The sequence below is a fragment of the Hordeum vulgare genome, chromosome 7H (assembly GCF_904849725.1).
Source record: "Hordeum vulgare subsp. vulgare chromosome 7H, MorexV3_pseudomolecules_assembly, whole genome shotgun sequence".
Classification (NCBI taxonomy): Eukaryota; Viridiplantae; Streptophyta; class Magnoliopsida; order Poales; family Poaceae; genus Hordeum; species Hordeum vulgare.
The window spans coordinates 499952664-499972107 of NC_058524.1; positions in this window are offsets into that span (position 1 = coordinate 499952664).

Here is a 19444-nt window from a genome sequence, read left to right on the forward strand (position 1 = left end):
CAGATGTAGAACTCTTGCTCCATATTTCATTGTGCGTGCGATATATGCTTATCAACAGGGTGTCGACGGCCGCAAAAGAGCACAGGGTCGGTATCTTCGACGCTTGTGGCGTAGCTGCCGGAATGAACGGAAGTCGCGCTACTACGGTGGGATGATTCGCCGAACAGGGCCGGTTGCATTAGCCGTGGGGAGCTCATGTCGTAGCCAACAGGGCCATACGGGACCTTGGCCAGGGCGGCGGCGTCCCAAAACTTTCGACACGCTTCGCCGACGTGCTTCCATAACTAAGAGGACCTATAACTAGTTAGGGAGAAGAATTGGAAGTGAATGTATTTTGAAAACCCATGGACAGTGGCTTATATAGGCCAAATTTAGTGTTGGCGTTCACAAGTAACAGACGACAGCACTATATAATATAGTTGTGGTGTCGCAGCATGTCTTACGTAAGAAATATATTAAGACTGATCAGCTAAGCAGGGCCCACATTTTGGTGGCATTCCACAATAAATCCATGCCAACACTAACTACACAAAGCTCGCGAACCAATTCGTCCAACGCAATTGCTATTTGAAAAAATTAGTGTTGGCATCGCATCAAATTTGGAAGCCGCCAACTTAATTTGTGTCTAGCCATTTCTCTACTAGCGAGGATGAGTGGTCATGAGAGTTTGGACAGTCATCAATTCAGCATAAGACAACTCAGACAGAGGCAGATGGAATAACTGAAAAATGTGAGTGGTACTTAAAACCTCCTTCACAGTTGTCCATTGATCTTTAATATATGAGAAGATCCTAGGAAATCTTAGTTGTATAGGTTGAACCGAGTTACCAAACGTCCACCTGTCAGACCGAAATAAGGCGGTGTCTCCAGCATTGATATGAACCCATGTACTCTCCGTGTCGTGGGTATAAGTCTGACAATAGATGTGTAGGATACGAAAGGATGGGCAGAGCCTTAGCTACGGCGAGGTTGTATGAGTTCAGGCCCCTCTGCGGTGGAGGTAATAGCCCTACATCTCAGTGCTCTGGGAGCTTGTTGTCGAGTGGAATATAGAATACAGTGATTTTCCAACCCCTGCACCAGTGGGGGAGGGTGGCTTATATAGAGTGCGCTGCCCTCCACAACGGTTCGGTGCACAGGGGTGGAGTAGTGGCGAATAAATGCCTACGTTACAGGTAACGTATGTCTTAAATGCTAATAAAGGCACATGGAAACGTATGACCGTTTCCCTCCAAGGGGGTTACGATGCACAGAGTGGAATCCAGTCGGTTAGTTTGATATTCTCCGAATGATCGTCTCCGACTGGATGGTCGAGGATCTGTTACCGACTGGATGATGGGAACTCCTTAGTTCAGTCGGAACTGACTAAGGGCCTTGTCCCTTATGAAGGGTAGTCCTTGGGTAGGACCTAAAGGGCAGGCCTATGACCCTACCCTAGGACTATAACCCCGTCATTAGTCCCCGAATGGATTGGGGTTGGAACGACGAAGCGATGCTTGAAGTTTGGATCCGACTGGTACGGATGTGACTTTGGCGTTGCTTGCCTCGATCCACTTTATCTTTTCTGACCAACGATCCGAGTGGAAGTATTTGTGAAACAAACTGTCAGAAACCGAGTGCTTCCGTGGTATCTTCTGACGTGACCGGTCAACTGACAGCGGCGGATTTTCTGGGATCCTCAAATTTCGGTTATCGCACGCTCAGCGGAGATGACGGCATCGCGCTCGAGTAGTGCCTGAAGCCTCGAATCCCGCGTCTTCATCTTCTCCACTGATATCGCCGCGGCCGGTCGGGGGATAAGATTTCGGGGCCACTTGCCAGCGACCCAGTCGGAACCTTACTTAAACCTCAGCGGCGAGGGTTTTTTCGTTACGCTCGCCGGATATCTTGCCTTTGCTCCGCCTCCCTCGCCATTCTCCGCGCACACCAAGCTTCTTCCTTCTCCTTCTCCCTCACGAATCCGCAGCTTCCGCCATGACAAAGGGGCAGACTAGCAAGCTAGAGGCGCTTAAGAAGAGGGGGAAGGCGGCGGCTCCTGCTCAGCGGAGGCAGCGAACGCTACCGGCGGGATGGATCCAGGCGGACTTCCTCCCCTCCACGGTGACGGAGGAGGACCTGCTGGAGCTGGTGGAGCACGAGATGATCGCGCACAAGTCGTGGAGGTTGCCGGCGGAGGGTGAGACCGAGCCGGCGCCCCGGGAGGCGGAGCGCGTCCTGATGCTCAGCCACGTGCATCGAGGTTTCTCCCTGCCCCCGCATCCTTTCTTCAAAGGCATAATGAACCACTTCGGGGCGCAGCTCCACCACTTTCCCCCGAATGCCATAGCTCATCTCTCTGCTTTCGTAGTCTTGTGCGAGTGCTTCATCGGCTGTCCTCCCCATTGGGGGCTTTTTCAAACATATCTTCTCTGCTAGATCCCAAACTATCAAACAACTTAATTAGTCGGATGATAAGACCCACCTTCTCCAGCTCTGCGGAGGCTTAGGCTTCCAAAAGAAGAGCAAAAGTAGTTATCCCGCTCTTCAGCTGAGTGAATCGGTTAGGAACTGGCAGTCGACATGGTTCTACTGCCAGGACGTTGCTTGCCCGAATGCCACGACAGGGTTGCCTCCTTTTAGCTTAGATCGACCAGCTCCGCCTAAGCAGCTCGCGCTCACGAAGGCGGAGAAGATCCATATCCAGCCCCTGGTCGACGCACTCGTAGAAGTCGTCAGAAGGGGAGTCACCGACATAGATTTGCTGGAGGTTTTCCTCGGCCGGCGCATCCAACCACTGCAGGCCCGAGACCACGCCATGTGGCACTACACGGGGCCCGAAGACTCCACTCGGACCAACGTCGAGTGCGTGACCGGGGAGACGGTAGCGTCGTGGGTGCTCCAGATCACGGGCGCCTGCGAGAACCCCAGAGGGTCCCGGCGAATGAGGGCTTTCCGCGCGGACAACCCTCCTCCGAACGAGGTGAGTGCAACTTGTCGAGTGTACATAACTGTCTTAGATTTATCGCTTTCTTGAATCACTGTCTGACGTCTGATGTCGCCGACTGTATTTTATGCAGAAGTGGACCAATTGGTTCTCTCCTGTCTCAAACGGGAACCCGGCCGAGGAGGAGGAGGAGGGCAGCCAGGAGGGCAGCGTGGAGAGCGTCGAGTACGTCTCCGACAGTGGGGAGACGTAGGAGGAGTCTGGGGAAGAGGAGGAGGAAAACGAAGAGCAGAGCTCGCCACGTCCGCCACCAGAGCTTCGAACCAAACGCCGACATGAACCTGCAGCTCCCTCGGCCCCTCCAGCATCCTCGAGTGCTCCGCCAACCGCTCCTACTGTCCCGAGCGCCCCGCCAACTGTTCCCGTGGTTCCGAGTGCTTGGAGCATCAAGAGGACCAGGGACGCTGCTGCTGAGCATGCGGGTCAGCCTTCCAAGGTGGCCAAACCGAGCGGATCTAAACCTCGAAAGGCTTTGCCACGGATGAGGGTCATCGTGCCCGTCACCTCAACGTAAGTGCATTGTTCTTCTAACTTCTTCCGACATTCGATTGAACTCCTGTTTATTGGTCGAATGAATTTCACTCGACAGAGTTGCTACCTCTGCTACCTCTCCGGCACGCCAGGGGGATGACCCCATGGACATGGATAATGTTGTCTCGTCCCAGCCAGGTGCGTCGTAGCGAATCCTAAAGTTTACATTATTGCATCGCGAATTCTGTTCTTCGGTCTTGCCTTTTTTCCTGTGATCTCACGCCATTCGGTCGGGTCTCCCTCAGGGGCGATTTATGTGGATGAGGGCGACCAGGGGAGGTCTGAGCAAGCTGCGGTGCCTGTCCTTGAGGCTGTTCCACCAGTTATTGCTCTCGCCGCGGACGTGCCGCCGACTGAGGCGATGCCGTCGACTGAAAGGGCACTGGTTGCTGCTGAATCGACTGGAGCGGGCCTTGGGATGCCCAAGGAGCCTCCAATGATGCCAGGACCAGGCCCGTCGACTGTCGAGTACAACGTCCAGCGCCTCCCGGAGGATCAGGTGGGAGCGGCCAAGGGGGCCATGGTGCAGGCGGAGCTAAAGGCGGGAGAGGCCAAGAAGGCGTACGACTCCATCACGTCCCTGTACCAGCGAAGTTTGGAACTGCGAGACAATATCCGAGTAAGTGGGCTAGTAAGTACTTACTTTTCTCTTGTAACCCACTGGGTGTGCTCGGATACCGTAAGATTTTTGCAATGGGTTCACTCTTAGTGAACCCAGTGGGTGTAGTCCCCGAGACTTCTGTCGAGTGCTTGCACCGGCAGTTGTCTTTATGCACAGTTTCTTTGACTTGATCAGATCAAAACTTAATCTGTTCGAATGCTAACAGTTGGGGCGCTCGGAGTGCACCTACTGAATGAGTCCCCGAGAGTAATTTTGCTCAGGTCGGGTAGTAGTAGCCTCATAGGCTTAGGTGTTGTCATGTAGCTCAATAGGGCGGACCTGTTTGAGTTTCATGCCAGTGGGGTCACTCTTAGTGAACCCACTGGGTGTAGTCCCCGAGACCGCTGTCGACTGCTTGCGTCGGCAGGGGTCTGAAGAACTTAGATTTTTTATTGTTGAATTTGTCTGACCGTCTCTTGGTGCTGACTGGCAGAAAACTTGCGAGATGGGGACAGCGTACGAGACTGTTAGGGCTGAAAAGGTTCAGTTTGCTGGTGAACTGGATGCGGCATTGGTTGCAATGGCTGGTATGAAGGATGTTCTGGCGGAACGAGAAAAGTCGTTGGAGCATGCCCGTGAGGCAAACAAGGCATTGACTGCTGAAGTGGAGAGAATGAAGGCCCAAAGGAGCGAGCTGATGGGGCAGATGAAGACGCTGAACAAGCGGTGCATAGCACAGGAAAATTACGTCAGTGATTGGGCCCGAAAGATGATAGCGCTTCTGGGTGGTAAGTCTTGTTTTTCCGAGTGCTTGTGGACCGTGCATTTCATTCTGCGCTGACTGTTTGGTCGTCCTGTCTTTGCAGATTTTTGCATGGACGCTGAGGTTGAAACAGCTGACGTTGAACAGTCAATGCTTGAGAACATTTCACTCGGCGAGGACGCCAATCGAGATCTGCTCCGAGCGCACATTCGGCTGGGCAAAGTTGGACCTTTCATCGGTCGACTGAGAGAGGTCGTCGGCCGAATCGACAAGGAGCTTTGGCCTGAAGACGAGTCTCGGCACGAGATGGAAGGCTTGATGAGTCGGCTGGAGGAGGTCCCGAACCGAGTGCAGTCATGGAAGAAGTCTGCGGCTCGCTGTGGTGCGGACGTCGCTCTGTCTCTGGTCCGAGTGCAATGCAAGGAGGTGCGTGAAGAGAAGCTGAAGGCATTGCAGGTCGCGAACACGAAAAAGATTCGATTCGAAGACTTCATGGAGACCTTCCTTGAGAGCGCCACCCGCATCGCCGACGGGATCGACCTCGATACGTTCATAGAGCCCGCCAGTCCCATCACCAGTCCTGACGACGCTTGAGAAAACTTTTACCTCGGTATGCCGAGTGTTGATTGTAATAAACTTTGGCCACTGCTGTTGGCCGTCACATTCTTGGCTCGGTGATCGACACCGAGCCAACTATCCTTAGGTGAACTTTGAATTTGGATCGAACTGTGTGCTCTTCTTTTTCCAAAGAGTTGCTGATACGAATTTGGCTCGTGTTTTTGTTTAGCGTTTCTTGGTGAAGCCAATGGCAAACATGCGGAGCATGTAATTGTCAGTTGTCTTGACATCTGCATGAGGCTCACTGAGGGTCTGCTGAGTTCCCGAGTGAACCTGCAGGATACACTCGAAGGCAATAGAGTACTTAGGCGATTCGTGATCGCGGCTAAGTCTTCGAGTGCGGCTGTAAGGTCGTACTCGGAACGGGTTGTTACTCATGTAATTGTCAGTGGTCTTGACATCTACATGAGCCTCAATGAGGTTCTGCTACTCATGTAATTGTGAGTTGTCTTGACATCCACATGAGCCTCAATGAGGGTCTGCTACTCATGTAACTGTCAGTGGTCTTGACATCCACATGAGCCTCAATGAGGGTCTGCTGAGTCCCCGAGTGTATCTGTAGGATACAGTCGAAGGAAGCTTTCTTATTTAAGCGATTCTTGATCGCAGTTAAGTCCTCGAGTGCGACGGTTAGTGCACGCTCGGAGAAAAATTGTACTTAGGCGATTCTTGATCGGAGCTAAGTCTCCGAGTGCGACGTTTAGTGCACACTCGGAGAAAGTTAGTACTTAGGTGATTCTTGATCGCAGCTAAGTCCCCGAGTGCGACGTTTAGTGCACACTCGGAGAAAATTTGTACTTAGGCGATTCTGGATCGCAGCTAAGTCCCCGAGTGCGACGTTTAGTGCACACTCGGAGAAAGTCAGTACTTAGGCGATTCTTCATCGCAACTAAGTCCACGAGTGCGACGTTTAGTGCACACTCGGAGAAAGTTTGTACTTAGGCGATTCTGGATCGCAGCTAAGTCCCCGAGTGCGACGTTTAGTGCACACTCGGAGAAAGTTTGTACTTAGGCGATTCTGGATCGCAGCTAAGCCCCCGAGTGCGACGTTTAGTGCACACTCGGAGAAAATTAGTACTTAGGCGATTCTTGATCGCAGCTAAGCCCCCGAGTGAGACGTTTAGTGCACACTTGGAGAAAGTTAGTACTTAGGCGATTCTTGATCGCAGCTAAGTCCCCGAGTGCGACGTTCAGTGCACACTCGGAGAAAGTTTGTACTTAGGCGATTCTGGATCGCAGCTAAGTCCCCGAGTGCGACGTTTAGTGCACACTCGGAGAAAGTTTGTACTTAGGCGATTCTGGATCGCAGCTAAGTCCCCGAGTGCGACGTTTAGTGCACACTCAGAGAAAGTTTGTACTTAGGCGATTCTGGATCGCAGCTAAGTCCCCGAGTGCGACGTTTAGTGCACACTCGGAGAAAGTTTGTACTTAGGCGATTCTGGATCGCAGCTAAGCCCCCGAGTGCGACGTTTAGTGCACACTCGGAGAAAGTTAGTACTTAGTTGATTCCTGATCGCAGCTAAGTCCCCGAGTGCGATGTTTAGTGCACACTCGGAGAAAGTTATTACTTAGGCAATTCGTGATCGCAGCTAAGTTTTTTTTTTTTGAGACCGGAGTTTGCGACCGCGGAAGCATTTTGAATCTGCAAAAACTCAATCCGCTTTGTATTATTTCACCAATACTTGTTCTTTACATTACTTCAGTCGACGGTCACGTGTAGAAGCGCTTCAGGAGGTCTCCGTTCCATGCTCGCGGCTCGTCTATTTCCCTGTCGATGTTGTAGAGTCGGTATGCACCGTTGTTCAGCACCTTGGAGATGATGAAGGGTCCTTCCCAGGTGGGAGCCAACTTATGTGGTCTCTGCTGATCCACTCGGAGCACCAGGTTGCCAGCTTGGAATGTATGACTCCTAACGTGTCGCGCGTGGAAGCGCCGCAGATCTTGTTGATAAATTGTTGAGCGAGTCAGTGCCATCTCGCGCTCCTCCTCTAGAAGATCCACTCCGTCTTGCCTTTCTTGTTCTCCTTCAGCTTCGGAGAAGAGTTCGACTCGTGGAGCATTGTGGAGCAAGTCACTCGGAAGGACTGCTTCTGCTCCGTAAACGAGGAAGAACGGTGATCGCCCTGTAGATCTTTTCAGGGTTGTGCGGAGACCCCAAAGCACTGAAGGTAGCTCGGTGACCCAGGCGCCAGCGGCATGTCCCACCTCTCGCATGAGTCGGGGCTTCAAACCTTGCAGAATAAGTCCATTCGCTCGCTCTGCTTGTCCGTTTGTTTGAGGATGCGCCACAGATGCAAAATCCACTCGGATACCTTGGCTTGCACAGAAACCTTTGAATCTGTCCGAGTCAAAGTTTGTCCCGTTGTCCGTGATTATGCTGTGAGGTACCCCGAATCTGGAGATGATGTCCCTGACAAACTTGATGGTTGTTAGGGCGTCGAGCTTCTTGATGGGCTTGGCTTCAATCCATTTTGTGAACTTGTCGACTGCCACCAACAGATGTGTGTATCCTCCTTGGCCTGTCCTGAATGGACCGACTGTATCTAATCCCCATACCGCAAACGGCCAAACAAGAGGGATTGTCTTCAACGCAGATGTTGGCTTGTGGGACTTGTTGGAGTAGAACTGACAGCCTTCACATCGGTCGACCATATCTTTAGCCATTTCATTCGCCTGTAGCCAGAAGAAGCCAGCTCTGAATGCTTTGGCAACGATTGCTCTTGAAGAGGCGTGATGACCGCAGGTTCCCGAGTGAATTTCTTCCAGGATCAACTGTCCCTCCTCTGGGGAGATGCATCGTTGAAGAATGCCTGAAACGCTTTCCTTGTACAACTGGCCATCAATGACAGTGAACGACTTCGACCTGCGGACTATCTGCCTGGCCTGGACTTCGTCTTCTGGTAACTCCTGCCTCAGGATATATGCGATGATCGGCACAGTCCAATCGGGGATGACAGCAAGAATCTCCATGATCAGATCAACCACAGCAGGTACGTCGACTTCAGTCGGATCTGTCAAGCTTTTTGGTTGTACTGGTTCCTCTGTGAAAGGATCTTCTTTAACTGAGGGAAGGTGGAGGTGCTCGAGGAAGACGTCACTCGGGACTGGTCTCCGAGTGGATCCGAGTTTTGCCAACTCATCAGCTGCTTGGTTCTTCAGTCGCGGAACGTGGTGGAGTTCTAGACCTTCAAACTTCTTCTTCAGTTTCCTCACTGCATTGCAGTATGTGGTCATGGTGGGGTTCCTGACGTCCCACTCTTTCATCACTTGATTAACCACCAAATCTGAATCGCCATAGACCATCAGGCGACGGACGCCGAGTGTGATGGCTATGCGCAGTCCATAAAGGAGAGCTTCATACTCTGCCTCATTGTTGGAGGAATCAAAGTGTATTTGCAGCACATACTTGAGTTTGTCGCCCTTTGGCGATACGATCACAACGCCAGCGCCGGAGCCATTCAACATCTTGGACCCATCGAAGAACATCGTCCAATGAGCCGAGTAGATGTGGGTCGGTTGCTGTTGTTCTACCCATTCTTCTATGAAGTCAGCCAGAGCTTGAGACTTTATAGCTTTCTTGGCCTCGAACTTGATATCACAGTACAACATCTCCATTGCCCACTTCGCCACTCGGCCCGATGCGTCCCGATTGTGGAGGATTTCCGACAACGGAGCATCAGAAATGACAGACACCGAGTGGTCTTGGAAATAGTGAGCCACCTTCTTCGCAGTCATGTAAATCCCGTAGATAAGTTTTTGATAGTGGGGATACCTCTGCTTGGAAGGGGTCAGGACTTTGGAGACGTAATACACTAGCCGCTGAAATTTGTATGCTTTGCCTTCTTCTTCTCGTTCGACTGTAAGAACAGTGCTGACGACTTGATTTGTAGCCGCGATATATAGAAGAAGGGGCTCTTTACTGAGCGGAGCAGTAAGAACCGGCTGGGTGGAAAGTAGGACTTTGAGGTCGTCGAACGCAACTTGGGCTTCATCTGTCCACTCGAAAGTATCTGATTTCTTCATGAGTCGGTACAGAGGGAGTGCTTTCTCACCGAGTCGACTGATAAACCTGCTCAAAGCCGCTAGGCAACCTGTCAGCCGTTGAACATCGTGTATTCTGACCAGCCTCTCCATTCGGACGATGGTCCCGATCTTTTCGGGGTTGACATCGATCCCTCGTTCGGAAACGAAGAAACCGAGTAACTTTCCGCTGGGAACACCGAATGAACACTTGGCGGGGTTGAGCTTGATATCGTACCTACGAAGGTTGGCGAATGTTTCTGCCAAGTCAGTCAGCAGGTCAGAACCTTTGCGTGACTTGACTACGATATCATCCATATACGCCTCCACATTCCGACCGATCTGGTCGAGAAGGCATTTTTGAATCATGCGCATAAAGGTTGCTCCTCCATTCTTCAAACCAAATGGCATAGTGATGTAGCAGAAGCACCCGAATGGGGTGATGAAGGCTGTTTTTAATTCATCGGGGCCATACAGACGGATCTGATGATAGCCCGAGTAGGCATCAAGAAATGACAAACGCTCGCAACCCGCAGTCGAATCGACAATTTGATCGATGCGGGGGAGCGGAAAATGGTCTTTCGGGCAGACCTTATTGAGATGCTTGAAGTCGATGCACATTCGGAGCGACTTGTCCTTCTTGGGCACCATGACAACATTAGCGAGCCACTCGGAGTGGTGAACCTCGCGAATGAAGTTGGCTGCCAAAAGCTTGGCCACCTCTTCCCCGATTGCCTTCCTCTTGTGCGCGGCGGACCGACGCAGGCATTCTCGGACAGGCCGAGCGGTGGGATCCACATGCAGTCGGTGCTCAGCCAATTCCCTGGGGACACCTGGCATGTCAGAGGGTTTCCATGCGAAGATGTCCCAGTTCTCATGGAGGAATTGGGTGAGCTCGGCTTCCTATTTAGGATCGAGGGTGGTGGAAATGTTCGTCGGGGCAGCAGTGTCGTCCATCGGGTGGATGCTGACCTTCTTCGTCTCTCCCGCCGACTGGAATGCGGACTCCGAAGCTGGCTTCTTCGAACACATCAAGTCAGCGGGGTTGACTGTTTTCTTGTACTCGTCAAGCTCGAGGACGGCCATCTGCTGGTCGGCGATTCTTGATCCCTACTGCAGACACTCCTCAGCTCGCTGTCGATTGCCTGTGATGGTGATCACACCTTTCGGGCCTGGCATCTTCAGATTCAGGTATACGTAACATGGACGGGCCATGAAACGCGCATACGCCGGGCGGCTCAGAATTGCATGGTAAGCGCTCTGGAAGTCCACCACCTCAAACGTCAGCTTTTCCTTGCGGAAGTTCTTGTCGGAACCGAAAACGACGTCCAACGCGATCTGGCCGAGTGACTTGGCCTTTCGTCCAGGGACGACTCCATGGAACTGCATGCTGCTCTCGCTGAGTTTGGACATCGGAATGCCCATCCCCTTGAGAGTGTCGGCGTACATGATGTTCAAGCCACTGCCGCCGTCCATGAGGACTTTGCGCAGTCGGACTCCTTCTACCACCGGGTCGACGAGCAGAGCCTGTCTCCCTGGGGTGGGTACGTGTGCTGGATGATCCGACTGGTCAAAGGTGATTGCAGTCTGAGACCATTTGAGGAACTTGGGGTTGGTAGGGGTGGCCATGTTCACCTCCCTGTTCACCAGCTTCAGTTGACTCTTACTCTCAACGTCAGCAAAAATCATCAGTGTTGCGTGGACTTGGGGGAACGGATCCTCCTTATCCTCCTCATCATGTTCATTGTCCTTTTCACTCGGTTGCCCTTCGCCGAATCCCTGGATCAGGAGGCGACATTGCCGAGTGGTATGCCTCGGATATATGGCGTTGCCCTCTTCATCCATCTTCGTATGAATCGGACATGGCTGGTCCAGGATGGGATTGTTGAACTGCTCTTCTTGGGGGTGAACTGAGCCTTCCCCTTGCCTTTGAACTTGGCGTTGGTAACAGCTGCAGCTTCTGCCTGCGGAGTGGATGGAGCTTTTTGCTTCTGCTTGCGAGTGTTACTCCCATCTCCGTCGGCGACTGTTTTGTGCTTGCCGCTTCGGATGCGGTCCTCTTCTTCACCATTTGCATAGCGTGTCGCTATCTCCATCATCTTGCTCATGGAGATGTCGCCTGTTCGGCCGAACTTCAGGTACAGATCCCTGTACCGCACGCCTGCCTTGAAGGCGCAGACTGCTTGGTGTTCTGTGACGTTTCCACCGTGTGGTAGAGGGTCGTCCAACGCTGAATGAAATCGTGCAGGGGCTCATTCTGCTTCTGGACACAGTGCTGGAGCTCCACAAGGCCAGCCGGGCGCTTGCACGTCCCCTCGAAGGTCCTGATGAACACTCGGGCCAGATCTGCCCAGCTATAGATGCTTGAGGGGGCCAACTGGTTCAGCCACGCTCGCACCGAGGAAGGTGCTTCATGGCGACGTGGTCGTCCCCCCCTCCGATCTGGACTGCCACTCGGTAATCATCCAACCACGTTTCTGGCTTGGACTCTCCTGTAAACTTGCTGATCCCCGTCGCCAATCGAAAGTTGGAAGGGATGTCAGCCGAACGGATTGCTCGACTGAAACACTCGGGACCAGAAACGATGGTCCTGCTTCCACTCGGACGGTCGATATCGTAACCATCGCGGTGGGCTCGGCCCCTGTCGACCCTCCGCTGGGCGATATGCCCTCTCACGTCGGGCCTTGGGTCGTAAGTGTCATCGACTGAACGCCGATCATCATGATGTCGGGGCCCGTAGGGCCCACCCCGCGGAGGGGTGCGTGAGCGGCGACGATCTTCGGGATTTATGGAACGGCTGCCTCCCCTGTGTCGCTGATGAGAACCAGGGTTGTGAACTGACCGATGTGTATTCGCATGAACAGAACTATTGTGGATCCTGTTGTGCGACTGGGAGACCGCCGAGTTTTGCTGCTGCGCCGTGTGCAACAGGGCGCGGATTTGCTCGATCCCCCTGCCAGCCTCTGAATCAGTCGGCTGAAGGGAATCGGCTATCTTGGCAGCCGCAGCCAAGTTGAGGATGGGTGTGCGGAACAACTCCACGTTGCTCCGCCGAGTGTGCCGACCGGCAGAACGGCGAGGTGGGCGGCGAGCGCCGGATGTTTCGCCGATCTCGTGCTCGTTCCCGCCAGCTTGACGGGGACCTTCATGGGAGTTGGCCATGTGTACTTCTGTTGTAGGCCCGCGACCCACGTACTCGGAAGGAAACTCAGTCGGAACCGAGTCCGAGCGCTGGGACGGCGGGGCAACCACAACCGACTCTAGGACCGCCACTTGTGAAGACGCGTTCTGGCGCGCCTGGGCGTGTTGCACCCAACGCTGGAGCCGCGGACGGCGGGACCGCTTGTTGCGCCGCGTGACGGCAGTGTGGGTCGACACCGGAGCCGACTGCTGGAGAAGAAGAATGTCGCGGGCGCCGGCACGGAAGTGCGTAGCCCCTCGGCGGGGAAGCGCCTCGACATCGAGAGGGGCGTCCCGAAGCCATGCCGAATCGTCGACGATGAAGGAGAGAGCGCCGAAGAGGATCTCGTGACCCATGCTCGAATCTCCACCGGACGACATGACGAAACGATGTAGTCGCAAACTCGCCGGAAGTCGCTTAGACGCCTGCCCCACGGTGGGCGCTAACTGTCGTGGGTATAAGTCTGACAGTAGATGTGTAGGGTACGAAAGGATGGGCAGAGCCTTAGCTACGGCGAGGTTGTATGAGTTCAGGCCCCTCTGCGGTGGAGGTAATAGCCCTACGTCTCAGTGCTCTGGGAGCTTGTTGTCGAGTGGAATATAGAATACAGTGATTTTATAACCCCTACACCAGTGGGGGAGGGTGGCTTATATAGAGTGCGCCGCCCTCCACAACGGTTCGGTGCACAGGGGTGGAGTAGTGGCGAATAAATGCCTACGTTACAGGTAACGTATGTCTTAAATGCTAATAAAGGCACATGGAAACGTATGACCGTTTCCCTCCAAGGGGGTTACGATGCACAGAGTGGAATCCAGTCGGTTAGTTTGATATTCTCCGAATGCTCGTCTCCGACTGGATGGTCGAGGATCTGTTACCGACTGGATGATGGGAACTCCTTAGTTCAGTCGGAACTGACTAAGGGCCTTGTCCCTTATGAGGGGTAGTCCTTGGGTAGGACCTACAGGGCAGTCCTATGACCCTACCCTAGGACTATAACCCCGTCACTCCGTGAAATGATCCATTATTTTTCAAATATCCCTCCACCTGAAGGAGCCACAATTTCTCGTTTCCTGAGGGACCGTCTGATGGTAATAGGAGTCCCAAATAATAGATACCCAAGGTACATCCAATTTATTAAAAAAACTTATTGACGTGCTTAAAAAGAAGGGCCATGTTTTGCACGCCCAAGTTCATGATTCCCGGACCCCACTTATTCTTAGGCCCACAAATCAAACTCCATGCAGCCAGTGAGGGGGTAGGTTCATCTCTATGCTTTTTACATAGACATCGTCTCCGAATTCCTTCCAATTGCTTGATAATAGTAGGAGAAATTTTCCAGACTGCTTAGATAAAAAATTGGCATGAAGGATAAAGTAGAGTTCAAAAATTGCAACCTCTCACCTCGTTTAGAAAGGAGGAACCAACAGTCATTCTTCTTTCCATGCAATCAACCATGGGCATAAAATCATTCATCTTAGGCCTAGTAGTCCCTACACGCAATCCATGGTAAGTGAAGGGCATTGTCCCCACCTAACACCCAAACTCTGCTGCCAGCTCAGCAATACTGTGATCATACACATTGATTGGGAGCATTGAGGATTTGTGATAGTTCATATCCATCCTAGTGGAAACAGAGAAAACCTTCAACATATCCTTGAGAGCCCTAACCTGTGATTTATCAGCTGGAAGGATGTTGGAAGTATCATGAGCATACTGCACTATAGGGTAATCCTGATCATGGCATGGTATTGGCAGATGCAGGTCTGCCTTCCTGAACATATCATTTACTACTGTTTGCAACAAATCAGCAGCAATCACAAAAAATAATGGAGAGAAAGGATCACCTTGCCTCACCCCTTTCTTACAAAAAAATTGTCTACCAGGGACTCCATTTAAGAGAATTGGGGAAGTTCTAGCGGAAAGAAGTTGTTTGGCCCACATTATCCATTTATCATGGAATCCTTTAAATTTCAATATCTGAATATTTGCCTCATGCTCAATGGAGTCAAATGCCTTTTCGAAATCCAATTTCAAAATTATAATGGGTATCTTTGACTGGTTGCATTGGTGCAGATATAAAAAGTCCAACCAATGCAATCCTTAATGTTTCTACTCTTGATGAAACCATATTGATTCTTATGAATACACTTCATTATGATTTTCTAAAATTTGTTTGCAACCATCTTGGATAAAAACTTCAAGCCATACTGGTGAAAGAGATTGGCATGTAATCCCCCACTTCTTCATGAACTAACTTTTTGGGGATTAGAGTAATATAAGAGCCATTGATATTCTCTAAGGTGGCAGAACCCTCATAGAAAGCCTCAGCCAATTCATAGAACTCCTTATAGATGATAGGGCAACACTTTTAAAAAAATAAACCATTAAAACAATCAGGACGTGGGGCTTTATCAATGAGCATATGTTTAACTACATCATCCATTTCCTCCTTTCCAAAAGGTTCGTGAGGAAGTCCAGCCCCACAATGGGAGCTAACAAAGATCCTAGATCAAAGCCCATATTAATCTCTCTGGAAACACTCATCTTGTTTTTCAAACAATTCCAAATAATTCCTTCCATCTGTGAGTCTTCGGACACTATAGAACCATCCGAAAGTTTTAAACTGGCTATAGAATTCCTCATGTGTCTCTCAGTGGCCATTGCATGAAAGAATTTTCTGTTCTCCCCTCGAACTTTGATGTATCTAATTGTACATTTTTTTTTCATGGCCATAAGATGGATTTGGTCTGCCAATGCTTAAAGTATGTACCAGTAAACTTATCCGATTTCAGTGCAGTAGCAAAACCAGGACTCAAAAAATTCATACACAAATTAGGTTTTTGAATTGCTGAGTAAATAGAATATCTTTTTGATTAAATTAATCCTATAGTAAATAACTAGCATCACATTAACAGAAACAAAGTCATGCTAATATTTGATCATGCAAGTACATACTACGCTATCGACAGATACATCTACGTATAATGCTAGCATGGCTAGCACGTAAAATAGTAGGAGCGGGATAAACGATTTATATCCTCAAATCGGACATGCAGAGGTCGCGGCAGCAGTGGCACCAACGTCCTCGATGGCCTTCTTCTCGGCTTCGAACTTCTCGGTTGCGGCTCGGTCGACGTCGGTTGTCGAAGACATGGTGATGGTGAAGGTTACGCAGACGTAGAGGAAGCAGTCACGTAGTCGCTCTGCAAAAACTTAGTCACCCCTTTTCCATACAGGATCCAAAGAGGCGAGGTTTTGAAGGCTTGCTCTCCCGTCAATCGTGTACGCGGTGAGCGGGATGGAGTCGCCAGCGGTAGCAGCAACAAAAAGAACGACAGTGGCGGTGCGCATGGAGCAGTTATGATATGTTCCTGACCGATAAAAATAAACAGGTAGGTATGAGCTCGGCTCAATACCGTGGCGTGGCCACGACGGGCGGTGGAGGATCAGTGCGCGAGGGTCACTTATCTTCTCAAGTTCCAATAGCATGAATAAAGGAATCAACCAATAAAAGATGTGGGGCGTGTATGTTTTTCATGACTTGAGACTAACTAGCACGACATACAATGGTCAATTTATTTCATGCAATGACATTAATTAGTAAATTAACATTAATTACTCTCGCCTCTTGATCGTGATGCATAACTTAAGTTGACCTATACACGAAGATCGGAGGGACTGTATTTTAAAAAAAAAGAAAATTAGGGGGACAGTTAGCTACTACCCTGCTAATAGTATGAACGCACGTCTTCGCATCTTTTGTCTTTGGTCATGCTAGTTTGTTATGTACGGTGATACTTCTGATACATGTATAAATACCCATACAAGCGGTTCGTCTAGAGGCGGCCATCACAGATCGACTTCCTTGTGAGTCTTGACACAAGCACACCACACGGATTCAAAGGCAGCTACCGAGAAATGGCACTTGCTCCACGCTCGTCTCGGCCTCTGACGGACAAGCCTTTGCCGGCAAAACATGGTGATCACATAGTTCCCAAAAGCCCCAGGTTCAGCTCATCCAGCCACTTCCCTAACCAGCCGACCCCTGAACCTATCGACGAGTCTTTGACGCCCACCCTGCAAGATCCTCGACGCTCAGTCCCTGGCACACTTCAACCTGTAGCTCGCAAGCCTTCGCTAAAAACAGATCCTAATCACCAAGGCGGCGACGAGGATCCTGAAATCCAGGTTCCCGAAATTCCCAGGATTGCCCCTATTCCCCCTTCCCGGTATCTCTCCTCTTTCCGGGAACCGCCGCACCCACCTGTTGACCCGTAGTTCCCCCAAGGACAAGGGCGAGGTGCGCTAGGATGAAAATCTGCGTTGCCGGTGCGACCACCGTATAATCTCACTGCTGTCGTACTCTGGGTGATATTTGTAATGTTTATGTCAACTTTATCGAATTACAAATAATGGTGTGCGTCAGATTTTCGGGTTCGAAGGGACGAAAATTACCTTTACTGTTTTACATTTTAGTTTCCAACTTTACATTGGTTTTCTTTTGGGGAAGTGGCAAAAGACGGCATCTCCAACATGGATCTTTAAACTGTCTGCATACATCTGGACGGCGCCGTCTGTGTGTTTAGAGAAACCGGCATATCTTGTGTTATCAACTCAGAAATCATGTCTTCTGACAACACACAACAACTTGAAATAAAAATAAACATTTTTATTAATGTATATAAGTATAAAGGTTCAAGGTTACTTCCTCCACCTCATAATATAAGAGAATTTTTGACAACGGAAACGAAGGTAGTACATAATATACGAAGCCGAGCGACACATCACATGCGGCAACAATATATACATTATTTACGGAACAACTCATATGCTACAATACTAGTGGTGACATACTACACGCTAGTGGAACAATAGGTTGATGGATCTCCATTCCATAGAGAGAGTGTTGGAATACACCTAGTTCGCGAAGTACGGATCTTCAACATCTCCATGCACGGTTTCTCATGCATCTAGTATGATAAGTCACATGAATACTTTGAATATATCCGCAAGCTCACATTAACGAGAGGATCTTCAACATCTCCATACACGGCTTCTCCTGCATCTGGTATGATAAGTCAGATGAGTACTTTAAATATATCCGCAAGCTCACATCAACCAAAGCAATCATGACAAACAATAACATAGTATTTATAGGTTAAGCAATTGTTAACATGATGAAAGTGATTATGCTACTACTTTTAAACTTACTAAAGAATAAATCGACGTTTAATGTTGCATGGACCAACTTACTCATGTATGTGATCATACCATGATCACTTAAAGTTCAACCAACTTCTTCTCATGATCACCTTATGATTACCACCATAACAACTTTACGATGAGTTCTTCCATCATTATGAATACCGTGGACTCGGAACTGGGAGAGATTCAAACACCCTCAGAGGTTACATACTTTACCGACACTATGAAGCTCCTAGCCTCGTACTTCCATACACTTGCCCTACGGACGGACCGGTGCTGCTTCAATGAAACTTTCTACCTTATGACACACTTACCGTACCACCGACATACCCCCTGGGTCATGTGTTGGGTGTCCCCTTTGTCCTCATGACACCCGAGTATGGACCTGTTTGGACCTTCTAGGATCCAAAGCATAAAAATCATAAGTTTGGATCTAGAGTTAACTCGCATTCACGTTCCTCCGGGGGGGTAGAATGGCATCTCTCTTAGAATCAGACCATGGGTCAATCTTCTTACTCAGATATAATGGTACATCCATACTCGGATCAGTCGTCAACCTCTCCCGGGAGATGAATGAATACCAACAAACTTCTCACGATCGACTATATCCTCGAGCAATAAGGAAGAATGAACTCTAAGAAAAATTTAGATTTTGATTGGAACAAGTTTATTCGAAGGCTTGACGGCGGTTTGCGATGGTTCCAACAAACACTCGAACCAAATCATGATCTTAGACGAATTGTTTCCACAAAATCCACATGGATTATAGGGCTAATGATGGGGATACTCATAATAAATAGGTCCATGAAGGTTCAACATATCATAATACCTAGAGTCCACACATCAGATGAGCAAGTTTAATCTCAGACCACAAAAGTTACTCGGACGACATATGGGTCACAGTTACTCGGGCATATGAGATACTCGGACGGACAAAGATTGCACAGCCGTGCAATATGCTCACGTGAAAGAAGAAAAATAGTATGTCCAAACATCCAAAACGCTAAAGAGCTTAAACTTTTATACAATATTGGTGTTATTTCGTTAGTTACTCTTCGTAGTGGGTATAATTACTGTTATCAACCACTTCCTCCTGTAACGGCAAAAGCTAAGGGTCAAGCTCACTCTATATAAGTTATCACTTAGCTCGTACACATCGGTTCACATTTGAGTGAATTCAGTCAAACACAAAGAAGAAAGAAAATCTCCAAAGCTCAAGACGTAGGGTTGTTACCTCCACCGAGAGGGGCCTGAACTCATAAAACCTTTGTGTCACACCTGCGCCTAGCTAGATCCATCTTCCTTCCTACCCCCCCCCCCCCCCTCCTTTCTTTGTTGTTGGAATGATCCACATACAAGGATAACCAAGCAATGGCCAAGAAATAGGCGGTACTAGTGTGCCCTTCGAGAAGCCAATCGCCCCCTCCCACCACCATCGCCACCTATGCTGCCAAAAGAGATCCTCATCGTTGAAGATATCCATGGGGGATGCTTCAAGGGTGTAATGCACGAGCCACTCATTGGAAGAAGGACCAACGTCAT